Source organism: Tiliqua scincoides, chromosome 2, assembly GCF_035046505.1.
Source record: "Tiliqua scincoides isolate rTilSci1 chromosome 2, rTilSci1.hap2, whole genome shotgun sequence".
NCBI classification, from domain to species: Eukaryota; Metazoa; Chordata; class Lepidosauria; order Squamata; family Scincidae; genus Tiliqua; species Tiliqua scincoides.
The window spans coordinates 263,262,290-263,281,882 of NC_089822.1; the positions used below are offsets into that span (position 1 = coordinate 263,262,290).

Consider the following 19,593-nt stretch of genomic DNA (forward strand, 5'->3'; position numbering starts at 1 on the left):
ACTGACTCACTGATAAGATTTAATTATTCTAGTGCACTGGTTCCTAAACTATGGGCCACAATATGATTTTTGATGAGTTTGTCAGCTTGTCATTTTTAGTAACTGACAAGCTGGTAGCTGACAAGGAAAATGTACTGAGCCCTACGGAAACGGAGCAGCATGTACATGTTTAATCAAGAGTATGCACACCTACCTTGGTTAACATTGAAGAGCAGGCTGAGGGGGAAGCAATGCTACCAAAATGTTCTATGAACACAGTCCCCAACACACTCTTGAGAAGGAAGTTCTTCCCCCCCCCAAGCTGACAAGGAAAAAGTTAAGAGCCCTATGGAAAGTGAAACTGAGTGATGCAAGGCCATGACTACGCTTCTGATTTGATAAATGTGGAGCTCAACCAACGCTCCAGAATGTGGATCTTCCCTTCACCCTATTAAAAAGGAGAAAAACAGAGGCCTGAATGGCTGGTAGAGTGAAACTGTTTCTTAAGGCTCAGAAAGCTGGGTCCCAACAGAGTGTCACTTTCAATGTGGGTCCCAGTGGGTAAAGGTTTAAGAAGGACTGGAATGGTCTAGTGTAGTTTATTTTGCAAATGCCATGAATTTAAGATAAACACACCATTTCCCAGAAAGGCAGGACAGGAATGGTGGCCTCCTGGAATGAAGTGCTTCCTGGAACAAAGTGTCAAGTAAGACAGAGCAAGTTAAGCATCTGTACAAGGAGCAGGAGGTCTGGTCTAGAGGGTAGAGCCTCCGTTAGCTTGAAGATAACATCAGAAAGTTGCCAGTGCGAGGACACCGGCATATTCTTGAACGACTGAGCAGCAGCTGACAAGCCCAGCTGAGTGATTCTACCTGCTCTTGGTGTGAGCAAGAAGCATCTTGACTGCCCTCCATGTGAGAGATGGAGCTGCTTGTCAGCCTGTGTGGGTGAACTGGAGGCCAGAAGTGAGACCAACTAGGAAGATCCATTCTGAAATGTGGTTGGTTCTTGAAAGAGAGAACCTCTATGATTGTAAAAATCCCCTTGAGGGATTTAGAAACACCTGCCTATGTAAACCACCTTGAAAGTCAGAGGAGTAATCCGATGACCAGAAAGGTGGTATATAAATACCTATTTATTTATTTACAAGGAGAGGGAGGAAGAGAAGGAGAAGGCAAATGTACTCTCTACATTTAGGAGACGAGGAGGAGTAAGAGATGGTAAATGTACTGTCTGTTTTCTAAGCTTTACCTAAAGTTAGCACTTCATCTCACCTGAGGGAGGACTTCTAAGGTCCAGTAATTTGGGGCACAGGAGCTGGGTGAGCACAATAAAAGTAAGACTTAAGTGCTTACTTAATTAAAAGCAGTAAGGCAGACTTTAGACAGGGAGCTGATTCTGAAGGGAGTTACATCCCAAGTCTACATAGGCCTAATCTGAGGAGCAGCAGAGTCTACTGGAGAGTAAGATTTCAAAGCAGAGGCACTTTGAAAGTAAACAAAACAGAGGAGGAAAAAGAGGAAAGGAAGTTTTTCTACTTCACTTAAATTTACCTTACTCTTAACCCAATTTAGAACTTAAATCAAAGTTAGAACATAATTTAAAGGTCCAGTAAATTGGGACACAGGACCTAAGTGAGGGCCATCAATCAATCAATCAATCAATCAATCAATCAATCAATCAAAGCAAGAAGTTATAATTTGGACAGGGCACTAAAACTCAAGTCTAAACAGGTCCAGTGTGAGTTGACCAGAGTTCACCTGAGAGTAGGAGCCCAAACTAAACAGAGGAAGAGAGTAAAAGGAGAAAGCACACTTACAGTGCAATCCTACTTGCACTTGGGCCGACTCAAGGCCCTCGCACTGGCCCAGGAGGGTTGCAAACATGTTGGAAAGCCTATTTGCACCTCTGTGGAAGTCAGCTAGGCCAGTGCAGGAATGTGCACCAGACCACAGAGGCTGCATCCAGCCTCCACAGTGATGGAGGAAGATACATTTGTGCTGGCATTTCCAGGCCTGCGTAGGAGCCTGGGGCACATGGGGAAGGGGGGTGGGCGGGCAGCAGGAGATGGGGCCAGGATCTGGCAGTTCTTCCAGAACCCACCACAGCCTTATGATTTATACATTGCAAATATTTATAGGCCATCTTTTAAAAAGAACCTCCAAAGCAGCTCATAGAGATCAAAACACAATACAAATTTTAAACAGCATCTATTAAGAGGAAAATGCAGTTGCAAAAACACTTCAAAAAATATAAAAGAAGAGCCCTGCTGGACACAAAAATTTTGAGATTTTACAAATTTTGAGACATACAAAATTATGAAGGGCATAGACAGAGTGGACAGAGGGAGTCTCTTTTCCCTCTCATGCAACACCAGAACCAGGGGACATCCACTAATATTGAGTGTCAGGAGATGAGGGCAGACAAAAGAAAAACATTTCTTTAACCAGTGGGTAGTTAGTCTGTGGAACTCCTTGCTACATGATGTGGTGATGGCATCTGGCGTAGATGTCGTTAAGAGGGGATTGGAAAAATTTCTGGAGGGAAAGTTCCATCACAGGCTACAAGCTGTGATAGGTATGTGCAACCTTCTGATTTTAGAAGTAGGCTACCTCAGAATGCCAGATGCAGGGGAGGGCACTAGGGTGCAGGTCTCTTGCTGTCCTGTGTCACTGTGAGGTACAGGAAGCTGCACTAGATGGGCCTATGGCCTGATCCAGCGGGGCTCTTCTCATGTTCTTTGTCATGAATATGTACAGTTTAGGCCTATTAATTAGCATGTTCAACCTGAACCAATCTAACCAGCAACAGAGAAGTGGCTTGCAGTTCCTAGCTGCAAGGATGTGAGTAACAACAGCCAACGGAATTAACAACTCAATGGAAGGTGATAATGCAGCACCTATGCAGCAGCAGCCAGAAGGACTGGCCATCAAGGATGGAATGCAGCTGTAGATCTCCAGTGGGGAGAGGGAGAACTGAGAGGGCTAGCATCTAGCCCCACTTCGGGAAGATTCTGTCCCCAAGAGCTTCTGATTGGACAGTTTAAATGAGTACAGAGTCACCTCAGTCCTGTTAGCATGAGAAGTATAAGAACAAAGCCCAAGGGGTGTGTGAGAGTCTTTTGTCCTTGTCTTTTGGGTGGAAAAGGTTGTGGGTGCAACATCCTGCAGGAGAGCCTGATCTATCAGGGCCATGTGGCCTTATAGGAACCTGGAGAAAAGATCTACAAAAGAAAGCTGACCCAGGTGAGAGTAGGGAATAATAGAGATAGCCAGTTTGCTTTGTTAATTTACGCTGAGATGTTTCCCAGAAGTTTTATGCCTCTAGCAATTGCTGCCTTTTGTAACTTTATGTAACCCTATGTATTTAATAAAGTAAAAATCCTTTTTACTAAGTTGTTTCATTGTCTGTGTGGACAAAGGTTCAGAATCCTGCCTAGCCGTTCAGCAAGCTACCAAATCCTCATTGAGGACTAGTAACTTGAGGACTGAGGCTTTAATTAGAGAAAGTGCTCAGTGCCTGCAAGGGATAGAATTAACCCTAGAGGGTCTCAGTGTCCCTGGACTGAGACACTGGCACATACAGGGTGGTGGCAGTACTACCAAACAGGGATCCTTGAGCGCTCTAGGGTTCAAGAAGCAAGAAGTCTGAGCACCCCAAAACCCTGGCAGTGTACGACATTCTTATGTTAAACCATGACATAAAGTGGAAAAGTTTCACTTTTGGATAGCTGCATTATTACTTTGGGTTTGGTTCGCTTACCCCCACAAAAGCCAGAGGCCTCATCATCCAGTCCCTGAGCATCAGGCACCCATGCATCTTCCCCTCGTTCCAGCTGGGCAATGAGGTCAGGCTTGGCATCTGGAAATCGCCCTTGGGAAGCAGAAGAGAACAATAAGTTCAGCTTAAGGTCCTTGAACCCTCAGAGCTCTCCCTGTGAAGGCAGAGAAGAAACCAAAGGAGTGATCATTCTTTGACAGCAGGGCTCGGCAAGCTTCTTCTGGACCACGGCCAAAGGCCGCGTCTGGGAGTGGAGAGTGAGCTGCGTTCATCCCTATATCTAATAAATGGAGGGAATAATAAAAAACCCAACTAACTATGAATGTTTGTTTTACTTAAGTAATAAATACTGTAATCCTGATTCAGTGTAATGCACTGAATCCTGATCCAATTCAGTTTCTGGATGCAGTTCAGCTCAGCTCAAGATCATACAGGAGGCTGATCCATCTGGCTTGGCTCTGTGAGTGCTGCACCCCCCAAGAGGTGGGCACTTGACCCTGATTCCGTCTCGTGTTCCACACTTTGTGGGCGCTTTGCAAGCCAAGCTGGCTCAACCTGTTTGATGCTGGTGCTCCAGGCTGCTGGGCTCACCTCCCTCTGCTCCTTCTCAGGGCCTTTCGGAGTCCTGCCCTGTTGTATGAGAGCTGATGCTGGGGAGTCCCAGTTAAGTTTGATCTCGGTGGTGTGGAGCCTCATGACTCGTGAGTAGTGCACTACGTCAAGCATAGCTAGCTGTATGCTACCCATATTCTGTTCTGAGCAAACCTCAGAATCACAGGACCTGAACCACAGAGAGATGAATGCTGGAGTTCTCAGGTGGGGGTGCTCTTTCCCCCCCATGAGCTTAGCAGCAAACGTGCCATCAGCATCCTAGCTACGTACTGAACGGCTTCACCCTCTGCTTAGCATTAATCTTTAAAGCCATGATCATGATATCGACTCCCCCCTGCCTTGTAGCTGCCATATATCAAGGAAGAAAAGGGAAGAGGGAGGCACAGCATGGTCTTTGGGGCTGGGGCCTTCCACTGGCTTTGGGGCCTCACAGGGCTTGGTGACATTGTTTGGCAGACCAGATACAGTTCATGGGCCATAGGGTACCAATTCCTGTTTTAGAGGCAGCAAAAATGTCTTCCTGAAAAGGAAAAGGGCTAGAAAAAGTCATTGGCCACATGATGGAAGGAGCCCCCTTACCCACAGAGGCCACATTACGGTAATTCTCCAGCATGACTTCCCTGTACAAAGCTCTTTGGTCTGGGTCCAGCAGAGCTGCCTCTTTCTCAGTGAAATGCATGGCCACATCCTTGAAAATCACCGGACCCTGCAAGAACAGAACACCCTCAGACAGTGTCCAGGACCCCAGAACTTCCTCTGCATCTCCAGCGCAGGAAGGAAAGGAGTGGCTCCCAATCCAGATTCCAGACAAAACATCAACACTTCCCTTCCTCAACAGAAGAAGCATGCAAGTTTTTTCAAGCATAATAATCTTTTCCTAATCATGGATCCAGATCCATGGATTTTGTCAGCAGTTTAGACTCCAATGAATGGATAAAAACATTTGGAGAAAGTTGAACAAGGAAGCTGGGCATTTGCTCTTGTCATTGGCATCTTGTGTGCTGTTCTGCTTACATGGCTGTTGTCAGGAAGAAAAATTTCAGATGATTTGATGGGAGAGGACAGTTCTCATCAATATCCTGTCGAGGCTTTCAAGGAGGGAGGCCTTATTCTTCAGTGATGGGCAGCCCAGTCCTCACCTGCACCGGCACAAATAAGGCCTGCGAAGCAGCCAGCACAGGTTAGGAGGTGGCTAGAGGGGAGTTTTTCCTCCTACAACAAGTAACATCCCAGCCAGACCTATGGGGTTACTCAAATCTCCACCAGCTATACAGCTAGCAGACATCCAAGCATCCTAGTGTAACACTGGCTCACCCTGGAGCGAGGTCAGGATACGGTAGAGGAGACACCTGCTGATCCTGCCGGGAAATTTTTAACAATCCTAGGCTGCACCCTACCCACACTTACCCAGGAGTAAGTCCCATTGACTATCATTGTTAAATGACTATACATAGTAGCTTGTTAAAAGTACAGGTCTGTCACATTTCCCCAAATGCAGTCACATCCCAGGGGAGCATCAAGTCTAATATACTAAAAATAAAATATTGAAATGAATGGGGACCCACCTGAAATTGGCCTAGTGGGTCCTGACCCACAGTTTGAGAAACTACCATAGACTTTCTAGAACTCCTTTTCTCAATTTCCTTCCTTCCTTAACCCATTTCTGCCCAACCCACAGGTGTACCCGTTTGATCCTTTTTGCCTAGCTGCAAAGTTGGGCAGAAATGACTTAATCTTAATTTTTTCCATTGAGATACTTGATAAATCAACATTTTAAATGTTCACAGTGGCCTTTTGTAAGTAGCAACAGACTTTTACACTTGTCGCAACTGTCCTGCTCTTAGTTCCCAACCACAAAACTACCAACGTACTCCTAAAACTTCATACCTGAGCTGGATCTGCGGTACCCATTTGGAAGTCCGAGAGAGGAAGAGCTGATCCACACTGAATCCGGGTTGCCAGTCTGCAGTCTGTGGGAGCAGAAAGAACAAGGCATGTCAGGGTTGGGTCTTCTCAGCATCACGTCCTGTCCCAAAGCAGCAGATGGAGACATTCTGGAGTGAAAGTCTCAAGGGGGAGGTCTGGATTTTGGCTCCTCTCTTCCCCAACCTCTGAAGAAATTCTAGCATCAGGTGTTGTGCTGGAAAATGTGTGATAGGACCAGAGGTGGCCCATAAATGACTTTCTTGCGCACTATTAAACACCCCCGACTCCAACTGCAACCGCCTCTGTGGTTGTGATCATTGGCGCAGCCATTTCTAGCAAGTTTCCCCAAAGAGAATCTGTGCTCAGGACAAAGGATTGTCCTCTCCCTCCCTCCTCCAGCACAGGGAGGTCCACAGGCGAGCCACACACCCCTTCCCAGTGCAGCATGCCAGGTACTCTGAATGCACCCAAGGGAAGAGCCTCCCCTCCCCACTGCACTATTCCTGGGTGTCGCACAGACCACCCACCTCTGCAGCCACAGACTCTCCTCCAGTGCAGAGTGCAAAGGGAAGATCCTGCCTGTGCTTGAGGGCAGCAAAGCAACCAGGGTCCTTCTCCTTTGCCAGCCTCCGCCAAGACCTCCTCCAACCGGGCAAGAGAGGCGGAACATGAGTCCCCAGGAATGCTTGAGCACTGCCCTCCCCCTGGATCCAGAGCATGCTGGGAGGTGTAGTTCTTTGTTGTCTTTGCCAAAGATGCTCACACTACCTTTGCTGCAGCCTTTGGGGAGGGAGGAAGCTTCTTGGTGCCCCTGATGCGCTTCCACCCCTAAACCCAGTTCAAAGGAGGATGAGCTCTGGGGGCATTGGACTGGGGTGCAGAAGGGAGAGTGGCAGGTTCAGCTCTGTCCTGCAAGCATCTCCCTCTCCTGAGATCCCAGCCAGAGATGCTGAAGTGGTCTTCTCTGCAGTTTTTAGGAAAAGGCTTGCCCTCCCTTGTCACCACCATCCTGCAGTCTGTTTCATCCTCTCCCCTCCCCATTCGAGAAGGGGCCCAAAGAAGCTTTCTACCCTGATGAAACCCCTGCAGGAGATGGACACTTGGTCCATCTTGGTCTGATTCCACAGGGTGCTTCTTATCCTAATCTAGATCTAGTCAAGTCTGTTTTCAGCATCACACTAGGATGTCGGGGGGGTGGTGGTTCCAGAAGGGAAATAAAGTGGCTCTGTAGGTAGAATTAGAACACATGAAGTAGCAAATGCATGTGCTTAAACTATGGACCTCTCTGCCACATGATATGCTGATAGCCAGTGACTCACGTGGAGCTAAAACATTTGAATCCAAATGGAGGGTGTGCACCCTGAGCCAGCTTCTCCACATCCCTCTTGAAATGTGGGGCAAGAACAGGTCACAGCATTAACAATGACCAGCCCTTAAACCTCCTCTCTGGATAATGAATTCCTCTTCTTCCTCTTCCCCCCCCCCCCATGACCACAGTCATGCACACAGTCCGGCTGCACTCCTTTTCCTTGGAGCTAGAGAGAGCAACTAAGGTCAAGCCTTGGACCTTGGATCAAAAGAGCAAGGCTCCAGGTGAAGCTGGTCCCTTCTCTCTTTTCTGACTGATCTCCTGGTGTTGTCAATAGCTGCGTGACCAGCAGAAGGCCTCCAGGGGAAGCTTTCCTTGCAGCTGGACCTGCAGTGACAAAAACATTTCAGGGCTGTCAAGGTGTCAGTGAATTAGCTTACAGCAAGGAAAGACTGTTGCCTTCCCTTCCTCTGGAAGCATCTGGCCAGCCACGGTTAGGAGCCAACTCGGGCAGGAGATGGACTCTTGGTCTGATTCCACTGGGTGCTTCTTCTCCTCATCTAGTTCTAGTCAAGTCTGTTTTCAGCATCACACTAGGATGTCCTGGAGGTGGTGCCAGAAGGGAAATAAAGTGACTCTGTAGGTAGAATTAGAACAGATGAAGTAGCAATGCATGTGCTTAAACTGTGGAACTCTCTGCCACGTGATATGCTGATAGAAGGTGACAGAATAAGCAGGGTAATATGCCATTAGGGCAAATGCTTAAAAGCTTAAAAGCCACACTATTTTCATTTAGGGAAAAGCTTAAAAATTGAAATCTGGCTGCTCTGCTGAATTGGCAGCTCTGCTAAATGTCAAGGTTGCTACTGGAAAAAGATAAATTTTAGAAGAACAACACATATTTGACTTAGACAAAGACAAAGCCTATTCCCCTTTGAAAGTAAGGAGGAGGCGAGAAGATAAGAGGAAGAAATAGAAAATACCAGGGAAGCTTCTGACTTTGAACGCTCTCTGTTTGAATAGCAAACTAAAACAGATCACTACGAGCAGATGGGTGTTATTTGGCAGAAGAATACCCATCTTAGCAAAGACAGTCTACAGTTTTAAAATTGTAATTCTTTCATGCTTTTTAGAGCAAAGGACAGTGTCATTGTCTTAGCTAGAAGCCTTACATTAAAACACTGAAAGAATTATTTTAGAAGCTGTTTGCTATTTTCACAGAAGTGTCACAGAAGTGCCAAGGATATCACCATGTTTGCCTGCCAGTTATTCTTCCAAGCTTTAAAATAGTCTTTGTCCTTAAAGTGTAACCAACATATATAGAGATATGGTAGCCATTTTTAACTGCCTGATTTTATTAAAGGTTTGACTAAAGCATAGAAATACATAGAATCCTTCTTGGCAACCTTCAGTGTCGAAAGACTCTGGTATTGTGCTCTGAATGGTGGATCTGGAACAGCGTCTAGTGTGGCTGAGAAGGCCAATTTGGGAGTGACAATCCCTTCTGTCGTACACTTGTCTTACTCTCCCAGGGTTTTGGGGTGCTCGGAGTTGTTGGTTCTGAACCCTAAAGCCCTCAAAGATCCCTGTTCGATAGTACTGCCACCACCCTGTAAGAGCCAGTGCCTCAGCCCAGGGACACTGAGACCCTCTAGGCCTGGGGTCGGCAACCTGTGTTTTCAGAGCCGCATGCGGCTCTTTCAGTCCTCTGATGTGGCTCCCCAGTGGGGGCTGGAAGCGGGGTGCCCTTCCCCTTGGTCTCCGCCCAGCCAGCCCAGCCCAGCCCAGAGGGCGCCTCACTCCGGCGCGATGTGCTGCGGGTGGCTGCTGGTGAGTGCGGGGCGCTGCTCCGCCCTGCAAAGCTGCAGCTCCTTCCCTGCAAAGCGCCCCCCCCCCCGCGCGCACAGCAGCTCCTTCCTCAGCAGGCAGGCAGGGGCAGCTGCGCTCTCCTGGATCTGCTCTCCCCGCCCCACTGCGAGCAGGTGCGGGGGGGGCAGCCGGGCACCTCTTCCCTGCGCTCTTCCTTCCTTCGCCCTGCAGCGGGCAGGGGGCTGAACAGAAGAGGCAAGGCTGGTCAGAGAAGCGCGGGAGACGCAGCACTGCTGAGGCAATGGGCAGGAAGGAGCCAGGTAAGCTACATTCCTGTCCACACTTCCCTGGGAGGAAGCCCAGTTCACTCTTCTGGGACTGACTTCTGTGGAGACAGGTAGAGGATGACCCCTGGTTCTGGTGTTACATGAGAGTGTAAAGAGCATCTCCCTATCCACTCTGTCCATCCCCTGCATAATTTTGTATGTCTCAGTCATGTCCCCCCTCAGGCGCCTTTTCTAGGCTGAAGAGGCCCAAACGCCGTAGCCTTTCCTCATAAGGAAGGTGCCCCAGCACCTACAAGGGAGCTACAAGCAGGGGCTACATTATAAAAATGGGACCTGTAAGAGGGGAGCGCATTATAAAAGTTGCATATACAAGAGGGGAGTGCATTATAAATTGGGACATACAAGGGGGAGTAATAACTATAAATCTCTGTATTGTATTGAAAAATACTAGTCATTAGATTTTGTATTTCATTGTTCCTCTTTTACATTACTGTGGAAAAGACAGAAAGATGACTATTTACTGTTGGTCAGGATTTTCTGCTAGGGAGGGCACCAGCCCAAGTCTTGCCTATAGCACCAAATTGGCTAGGGCAGGCCCTGGGAAAATAAATTAGTATTTAATTTAAATGTATTTTATTTTAGCTCTTTCGTTTTTTATCTGTAAATCTAAATTTAACATTATGGTGATCTTGTAACATTAAAATATGTTACATATTGTTTTCTCTGTAGCAATTCATTCATTTCAAAAATGCAACACACTATAGTTTTTTTATACATAGCATAAAGGTAAAAAAAACAACGATATATGCAGTGTTATCTTCATTTTAGATGTCAAAAGGGTTTTGTGGCTCCCGAGGTTTTCTTTTCTCCAGAAAACAGGTCCAAATGGCTCTTTGAATGTTTAAGGTTGCCGACCCCTGCTCTAGGCTTAACTATATCCTTATAGGCACTGAGCACTCTTTTTTAATTTAAAGCCTCAGTCCTCAAGTCACTAGTCCTCAATGAGGATTTGGTAGCTTGCTGAACGGCTAGGCAGGATTCTGAACCTTTGATCCCAACAGACAATGAACCAACATGGTAAAAAGATTTTTACTTTATTAATTACATGGGGTTACAAAAAGTTACAAGAGGCAGCAAATGCTAGAGGCATAAAAACTTCTAGGAAACATATCGGCATAAAACAACAAAGTTAACTGGCTATCTCTATTTTTCCCTACTCTCACCTGGATCAGCTTTCTTTGTGGATCTTTCCTCCAGGTTTCTATAAGGCCACATGGCCCAGGATCTTGGCTGGACCTGGACCTGGACCAGGCTGCAGGATCTTGCACCCACAACTTTCCCCAACAAAGACAAAGACAAAAAGACTGTCCTATGGAAGTGGGGCTGGATGCTAACCCTCTCAGCTCTTCCCTCCCCCTGGAGATCTACAGCTGCATTCCATCCTTGATGGGCGTCTTTCTGGCTGCCTAGGTGCTACATTATCACATTCCATTGAATTGTAAATCCCTTGCAGCTAGGAAATGCAAGCCACTTCTGTGTTACTGTTTTAGCTTGGTTCAGACTTTACATGTTACTAGGCCTAAACTGTACATATTCATGACACCTTCCACACTGGGAGCAAGTGCAGTCTGTCCCTGGTCTGTCTCCCTGGCTATGGGCCTTCCTTCTTTGCCTCTTTGCCTCAGTCTGTTGGCCAAGTGTCTCTTCAAACTGGGAAAGGCCATGCTGCACAGCCTGCCTCCAAGCGGGCCGCTCAGAGGCCAGGGTTTCCCACTTGTTGAGGTCCACTCCTAAGGCCTTCAGATCCCTCTTGCAGATGTCCTTGTATCGCAGCTGTGGTCTACCTGTAGGGCGCTTTCCTTGCACGAGTTCTCCATAGAGGAGATCCTTTGGGATTCGGCCATCATCCATTCTCACGACATGACCGAGCCAACGCAGGCGTCTCTGTTTCAGCAGTGCATACATGCTAGGGATTCCAGCTTGTTCCAGGACTGTGTTGTTTGGAACTTTGTCCTGCCAGGTGATGCTGAGGATGCGTTGGAGGCAGCACATGTGGAAAGTGTTCAGTTTCCTCTCCTATTGTGAGCGAAGAGTTCATGACTCGCTGCAGTACAGAAGTATTCTCAGAACACAAGCTCTGTAGACCTGGATCTTGGTATGTTCTGTCAGCTTCTTGTTGGACCAGACTCTCTTTGTGAGTCTGGAAAACGTGGTAGCTGCTTTACCGATGCGTTTGTTTAGCTCGGTATCGAGAGAAAGAGTGTCGGAGATCGTTGAGCCAAGGTACACAAAGTCATGGACAACCTCCAGTTCATGTGCAGAGATTATAATGCAGGGAGGTGAGTCCACATCCTGAACCATGACCTGTGTTTTCTTCAGGCTGATCATCAGTCCAAAATCTTGGCAGGCCTTGCTAAAACGATCCATGAGCTGCTGGAGATCTTTGGCAGAGTGGGTAGTGACAGCTGCATCGTCGGCAAAGAGGATGTCATGCTTCAGATGTCAAAGGGGTCTGATGTGGAGCCATCAAAGATTACAGTGCCCTTCATGTCCTCGTGGAAAGACCTGATGATGCTGAGGAGCCTGGGTGGACACCCGATCTTGGGGAGAATCTTGAAGAGGCTGTCCCTGCTGACCAGGTCAAAAGCCTTCATGAGATCTATGAAGGCTATAAAGAGTGGCTGTCGTTGTTCCCTGCATTTCTCCTGCAGTTGTCTAAGGGAGAATACCATATCAGTGGTGGACCTGCGAAAGCCATTTTCAATCATAAGTTAGTCTCACAGAAAAGCTGCTTAGAAAGCTGTTTTGCTAGTTTCACAGACTTTGGAATTTTGAAAAGGGAGTTGCATCTCAAAGATAGATAAAGCTCCTTCTTGGCAGAAATATACGGCCAGCCAAGCTGGGAAAACACACATATATACAACATTGCAGTAAGAAAAGTTTTAGTATTATCAGTTGGCAGGCTGAAATAGGTTTAGCTAGCGGGACACAGACACCTGCAGAGACGAGTTTAGAAAAAGAATACATTTGGGGGGTGGAGTTAAGACTCAGTGAAGTAGCAGGAACCTGGAGGCTCCCAGGGGACTGCTAAATAGATCTGTTTTTTTAAGTGCCTCAACAATGAGGTACTCTTTGTTGCCAAGAAGAAGGAATGAAGGCTGAGAGCTTGAATGGGGGGTCTCTTGGAATGACAATTCCAGGGTTTTTTTTCCCCATTTGCTCTGTGCTGTATCACATCGTATCCCGGACGCCATCTTCGGAGACAATTTGGACAGCTGAGAATTCCCCCCCCATGGCCTAGATACATGACAGCGAAAAAAGCTTTAAATTGTGAGTAACCAGCTCATTAAAAGGCTATAAAAAGAACTGCAATCAAGAGTTTGGAAGGAGGAAAAGATAACTTTAAGATTATTTATGTTGGCTGGTAGCCACCCAGTTGGGAAATGAGCGAATCTGTATTTAAAGAAACCCTTGCTGGAGTATTTTTTTTGTTTCGTAATAAGGGTGACTGCAAGAAAAGGACAGAGATAGAAGATAAGATCACCCTGCTGAATTGTATGCATGGAAAAGAAATAAATAATCATCAATGGCTGAAATAACTTTTATTTTCGCTTTCCTAGCAAGAAGGCTCCATTCAGGCCTGGTCATTTAAAGGCATACTAACTTAATTTGTCAGTGTTATTGACCTGGATTACTGATCCACCCCTTTTGGAAGAAGGGATGCAAGATAATAAAATTTGGATGACTTCGTAATTGTTTGACTGATTTGACATTGCTATTGACTGGCAGTGGAATATTGACTTACGCTTTTTGGATAAAAAAATTGGAAATTAGCCCTACAAGAAGGTGAAACAAGATAATGAAATTGTTGGACCATTTTATCTCTGTTTTTTACAGCCAGAGGTATATTGGCTTGATTTGATATTGATAAGAATGGCATTTAAAAATTTAAAGGATGTTAGTAAAAGCCAGTCCTAATTAATAGATTTGTTGTGGGATTTCACAGGTCAGAAAATTGCAACAAGTCAGCAACAGGTCAGCAAATTATCTGAACAAATGAAGCAAATAAACTCCCTGACAAGCATGCAGGAACAGATTATAAATAACAGACAAGAAAAAAGAATGGATCAAATGTTGGATGAAACTAAAGAAGTGGAGATTTTTGAAATGAGACAGGAGATGGAAAAAGGAACCATCATTATCTGAATTAAGAATCTTAAGGAAGAAAAAAGAGGGAACTTTCAGAGAGCACGTTGTTTCAAGAAGAGGAAGAATTTTTGGATTAAACCCAAAAAGAACAGATTGAAGAAAAAGAAAGAAGAAAAGAGAGGGGTTAAGAAATTTAAGAGAGTTAAGAAGAAAAAGAAGAAATGGAAGGAGCAGTGGGAGGAGGAAGAAGGAAAACACCAATAAGACAAAGAACAAAGGAAGTACTAAGAAAGAAAGTGAAAATGGCTGAACAAGTAGAATTTTCTTTTTTTCCTTTTGTAGATATTAATGGACTGAATTCTTTTTAGAAATGAAGAGTATTCCATTAATTATATTAAATCAAAGTAGATCTAAATGAAAATTTGGAACACAAATATTGTGAAAATTAAAGTGGCATTAAGATAACTAAAAGGGTTATTCTTTAAAAGAAAAATTATATAAAATAATTTATAGATGGTATTTAATTCCAGAGAAAATAGTAAAAATGTACCCTGGGTCATCAAACAAATGTTGGATAAGTAAAGAGGGAATTTTTTTATTATATGTGGTTGATATGCGAAAAAGCAAAGAAATATTGAAAAATGATATATAAACTGTTACAAGAGGTATTGAAGTGTGTATTACCATTTAAACTGGAAACATTCCTCTTAAATGCGACATCAGAAACTAAGAATCAGATAAGAAATATTTTATTTTAAATATTAGTTTAGTGGTAAGAAGAGTGTATAAGTAAAAATTTGAAGCCTTTTTATGATTGGATAAATAATTTTAGATAAAAAATATTGATTGTTTAGTTAAATTATTAATCAGTAGATTAACAAATTTGATAACAAATATGATAGTTAAATTTTTGTCAGAAATGATGAGTATTTTATTAATTATATTAAATTAAATTAGATGAAAATGGAATTTGGAATATAAGTATTGTGAAAATTAAAGTGGTATTAAGATAAATAAAAGGGTTATTTTTTAAAAGAGAAGGTATATAAAATAAATTATATATGCCAATTTATTTTAGAGAAAATATTAAACGTGTATTTTGGGTTAACAAATAAATGTGGGATGAGTAGAGAATTGAGGGAACTTTTTATTATATGTGGTGGATAGGTGAAGTGTAATACCATTGTAACTAGAGATATTTTTTTTAGATGTGATATCAGAAACTAAGAATCAGATAAGAGATTTTATTTCAGATGTTAGTTAAGTGGTAAGAAGAGTGTATAAGTAAGAAATTGAAGCCTTTTTATGATTGGATAGATATGAAAACTATATATAATATGTTATAAGAGATATTGAAGTGTGTAATACCATTGTAAATGGAGACATTCCTTTTAGATGTGATATTAGAAATTAAGAATTAGATAAGATGTTTAAGTAAATATTTGAAGCCTTTTTATGATGGGATAGATAAGGTTAGAGATTGTTTAGTTAAACTATTAACCGGTAGATTAATGAATATGATAATTTTTGTATTGATGAATAATTTCGTTTGGATTAATGTATGTTGTAATCGATGGCCATTACCCTTGTGTGTAACCTAAGTAGTCCTAGCCCTAAGTCTATCCAATTTTCCTTACCTGGATCTGTAATAAATAAATAAAGCATTGTAAAAAAACACAACAGATATGATAATTTTTGTATTGATGAATAATTTTGTTTTTAGACATTATCATTTATTTTATTTTATTTTAGTTGGACTAACGTATGTTGTAATCCATGGCCAAAACCCTCATGTGTAACCTGTGTAGTCCCAGCCCTAAGTCTAACTGATTTTCCTTACCTGTATCTGTAATAAATACATAAAATTTGTTTAAAAAAAGAAAAAGAATACATTTAATTAGTTAAGCAAAAACATTCTTGAGAAAGCCTTTGTTTGAGTTGCAACTGAAATGGAGAAATGAGTGTTTAAGGGAGCTGGGAAAAAGCAGTTTGCCTGACATGTTATGTGTTCAAAGGTAAATAGGAGAAGGATTTCTTAAAAAGAAATCCTATATACAGTGAAAGTTTGGCTTGTTTTATGTTAAAATATATGAAAAATCAAAAGAAGCTGGCTGAAGCCTGAGCACAAGGTGCTAGGCAACCACTGAAGGGAAGAGATCACTTCTTGGCAAAGATACACAGCACTATACCCCTTAATAAGTAATTGGTCACAATAGTCAAATAGAATTAAGGCATAGAAAAAACTGTTAAAAGCAGGTTTAAAGGGCCTTGCTTAACAGAGGTTGGCAGAGAACCGCACAGTGTTCTGCTGAGAACAGGAGAAGGAATGAAGGAGAGATAAGACAGGTGGCTGAAAAAACTCCACAGTCAGGGAATTAGAGGACAGGTCCTCTCATGGATTGAGAACCGGTTGGAGGCCAGGAAGCAGAGAGTGGGTGTCAATGGGCAATTTTCACAATGGAGAGAGGTGAAAAGCGGTGTGCCCCAAGGATCTGTCCTGGGAACGGTGCTTTTCAACCTCTTCATAAATGACCTGGAATCAGGGGTGAGCAGTGAGGTGGCTAAGTTTGCGGACGACACCAAACTTTTCTGAGTGGTGAAGACCAGAAGTGATTGTGAGGAGCTCCAGAAAGATCTCTCCAGACTAGCAGAATGGGCAGCAAAATGGCAGATGCGCTTCAATGTCAGTAAGTGTCAAGTCATGCACATTGGGGCAAAAAATCAAAACTTTAGATGTAGGCTGATGGGTTCTGAGCTGTCTGTGACAGATCAGGAGAGAGATCTTGGGGTGGTGGTGGACAGGTCAATGAAAGTGTCGACCCAATGTGCGGCGGCAGTGAAGAAGGCTAATTGTATGCTTGGGATCATTAGGAAGGGTATTGAGAACAAAATGGCTAATATAATGCTGTTGTACAAATCTATGGTAAGGTCACACCTGGAGTATTGTGTCCAGTTCTGGTCGCCGCATCTCAAAAAAGACATAGTGGAAATGGAAAAGGTGCAAAAGAGAGGGACTAAGATGATTACAGGGCTGGGGCACCTTCCTTATGAGGAAAGGCTACAGCGTTTGGGCCTCTTCAGCCTAGAAAAGAGAAGCCTGAGGGGGGACATGATTGAGACATACAAAATTATGCAGGGGATGGACAGAGTGGATAGGGAGATGCTCTTTACACTCTCACATAATACCAGAACTAGGGGACATCCACTAAAATTGAGTGTTAGGCGGGTTAGGATAGACAAAAGAAAATATGTTTTTACTCAGAGTGTGGTCGGTCTGTGGAACTCCTTGCCACAGGATGTGATGCTAGCGTCTAGCCAAGACGCCTTTAAAAGGGGATTGGACAAGTTTCTGGAGGAAAAATCCATTATGGGGTACAAGCCATGATGTGTATGCGCAACCTCCTGATTTTAGAAATGGGTTATGTCAGAATGCCAGATGCAAGGGAGGGCACCAGGATGAGGTCTCTTGTTATCTGGTGTGCTCCCTGGGGCATTTGGTGGGCCGCTGTGAGATACAGGAAGCTGGACTAGATGGGCCTATGGCCTGATCCAGTGGGGCTGTTCTTATGTTCTTATGGCTCAAGCAAGGCCATCCTAATCAGGAAAGGAGATGTATGCCAAGAAATAGGTCTGAAGTCCTGCCAATTGGTCAATGCCAGGCCAGTTCTGAATAAAATAAGGTTATAGCACACTGTACTGGTTCTTGAAAACTTTGTGTTCAATAAGTTTAATGGTTTAATTTTACCTTATTTGGAAACCTGTAACTTGAAGCTCACCTATAAAGTGTCTCTAAGGCTATCTACAGCCTATTAAGAGTTAGCCCCATCTATGATGTTAAACATCAGCCAATGGGAAGTTCAAATCTTCAAACAAAGGACCCAAAATGTTATAAAGGGTCTGGTTAAGATTGATACTCACTCTCAATGCTTTGGACAGGAGTCCCTTGAGATACCCGTTGCTGGCAACGTAATAAAAGCTTGCAGACAATCACCCTGACTATTGAGTCTTGCTTTGAACCTTGCAACACCTTGCAACAATGCTGATAGCCAGTGACTTGTGTGCAGCGAAAACATCTGACAAATGCATGGAGGCGAGAACTAAAGGCAGATATAGGCACTAGCAGAGACCAGCTACCTCTTAAGTGCAGCTGCTACTGCCCCTCCTTCCTCCCAGGTGTTTCAGCCAAACAGGCCTTGCATTGTGCTCACGGAATCTGTACTGTTTGGCAGTATTTTATGCTATGCTGACCCACACTGAGATCACTGCCAAGATGTAAAGGTTAGTCCAGCCGATTCCCACCCCTTCGTGGATCCAGAGAATTCACCAGCCGTTACTTGCACAATTTCAGGTTTCCCTTCACAGTCATGAGGTCTAGATACTTTTTTTAAAAAAGTTATGTAACAATGATAAGATAGCAACTTCTGCTTGAAAGAAAGTGAAAGAATTGCCTAACATATTTCTTGGCAGTCCAACACTCAGCATCAAACCAAGAAGGAGAATGAAAGCGTGTAGTCAAAGCCCGAGGCGATCTCAATGACTGAACCAGCGACTGAGTGAGCAACTCATAGAGTTCAATAGCGAGGGAGGGCGATCGAGTCACAGATAGCTTTGAGTAAAAATCCATAACCTCCCTCGTTCTGGTCCAGTTTTGGAAAGCCTCCTCAGATTTAGAGGACCATCTAAGGCTGTGAGATATATAAGTAGGAGAAGAGTTATGCCCCTCAAAAGGAGGAGTGAAAGACAGATTCAAAAGAATTGGCAAATGATCACTATCAGACCGTTGATCGACAATAAAATGTGTAATAAAGGGGAAAATTTCTAAGGAAGTGAGGATATAATCAAGGCACTAGCCCCTTTATGAGAAAGGTGTGTCAATCTGCCTGGGATGTCATTTTCGAAGGAACCATTTAAAATATACAAATTAAATTCAAGACAAAGATCTACCAAATAAGGAGTATAGGCACTAAAGGAAGGATCCATGGAAGATCTGAGTCCTTGGAATTCCGGGACAGTAAAATCTTCTAAGACCCAGTTCATATATTGAGCTAATGCTACATTATCAGGGCCTAACCTAGAGTTAAAATCTCCCAAGAGTAATAAAAACACAAGGGGGTTAGTCTTGAGATAGTCAAATATAAAGGATTTGACATCATCCCAGAACGAAAGACAATCTGGGTGGGAAGGTGGAACATATATATTGAGGACTAATATTTGGATGTTGTTAGTTAAAAGAAGGAAAGCTTGAAAAAAAGAGGACCGTGTGGATAAAGAATTTAATGAGAGTCTAGATGAAAAATTTAAGAAGCAACAAAGGCCCGCACATGGGCGGCCTCTTGTGTTAGTTTTAAAGGCAGGTAGGGAATATGAAATAAAACCTGGCATATAAAGAGGGGTTAGTGACCACATTTCTTGAAGAAAAATTAAATCGAAAGATGAAGGATAACTTAAAAAATCCAAGTCCATGAATTTATTTCTCCAGCCAGCAATATTCCAAGAAATTAATTTAAAAGGGGTAGCTGGAGGTGGAACAACTTGGACAGAAGTGGATTGTCAACCAGAAGGATTAGGATTTGGTGAATGGTCAAGTGATATAGTAGGAGATAAAGAGTCAATAGCCACAGGCGGACTACAGTTTGTAATACTGGATACATGTGTGGGTAATCAACTAATGGATGGATGAGGGGATTAGGAGAAGGAGGCCACGTGGAAACAGGAGAATTGGGTAGGGTTTGGACTGTATCA

The 19,593-nt window shown here is 43.8% G+C and overlaps 1 protein-coding gene across 1 annotated transcript in view; it reads right to left on the reverse strand.

The window, feature by feature from the left end:
- The window catches only part of LOC136640361 (zinc finger protein 585A-like), a 474,925-nt gene that overhangs the window by 337,102 nt on the left and 118,230 nt on the right, over nt 1-19,593 (reverse strand). The window lies entirely within an intron of this gene.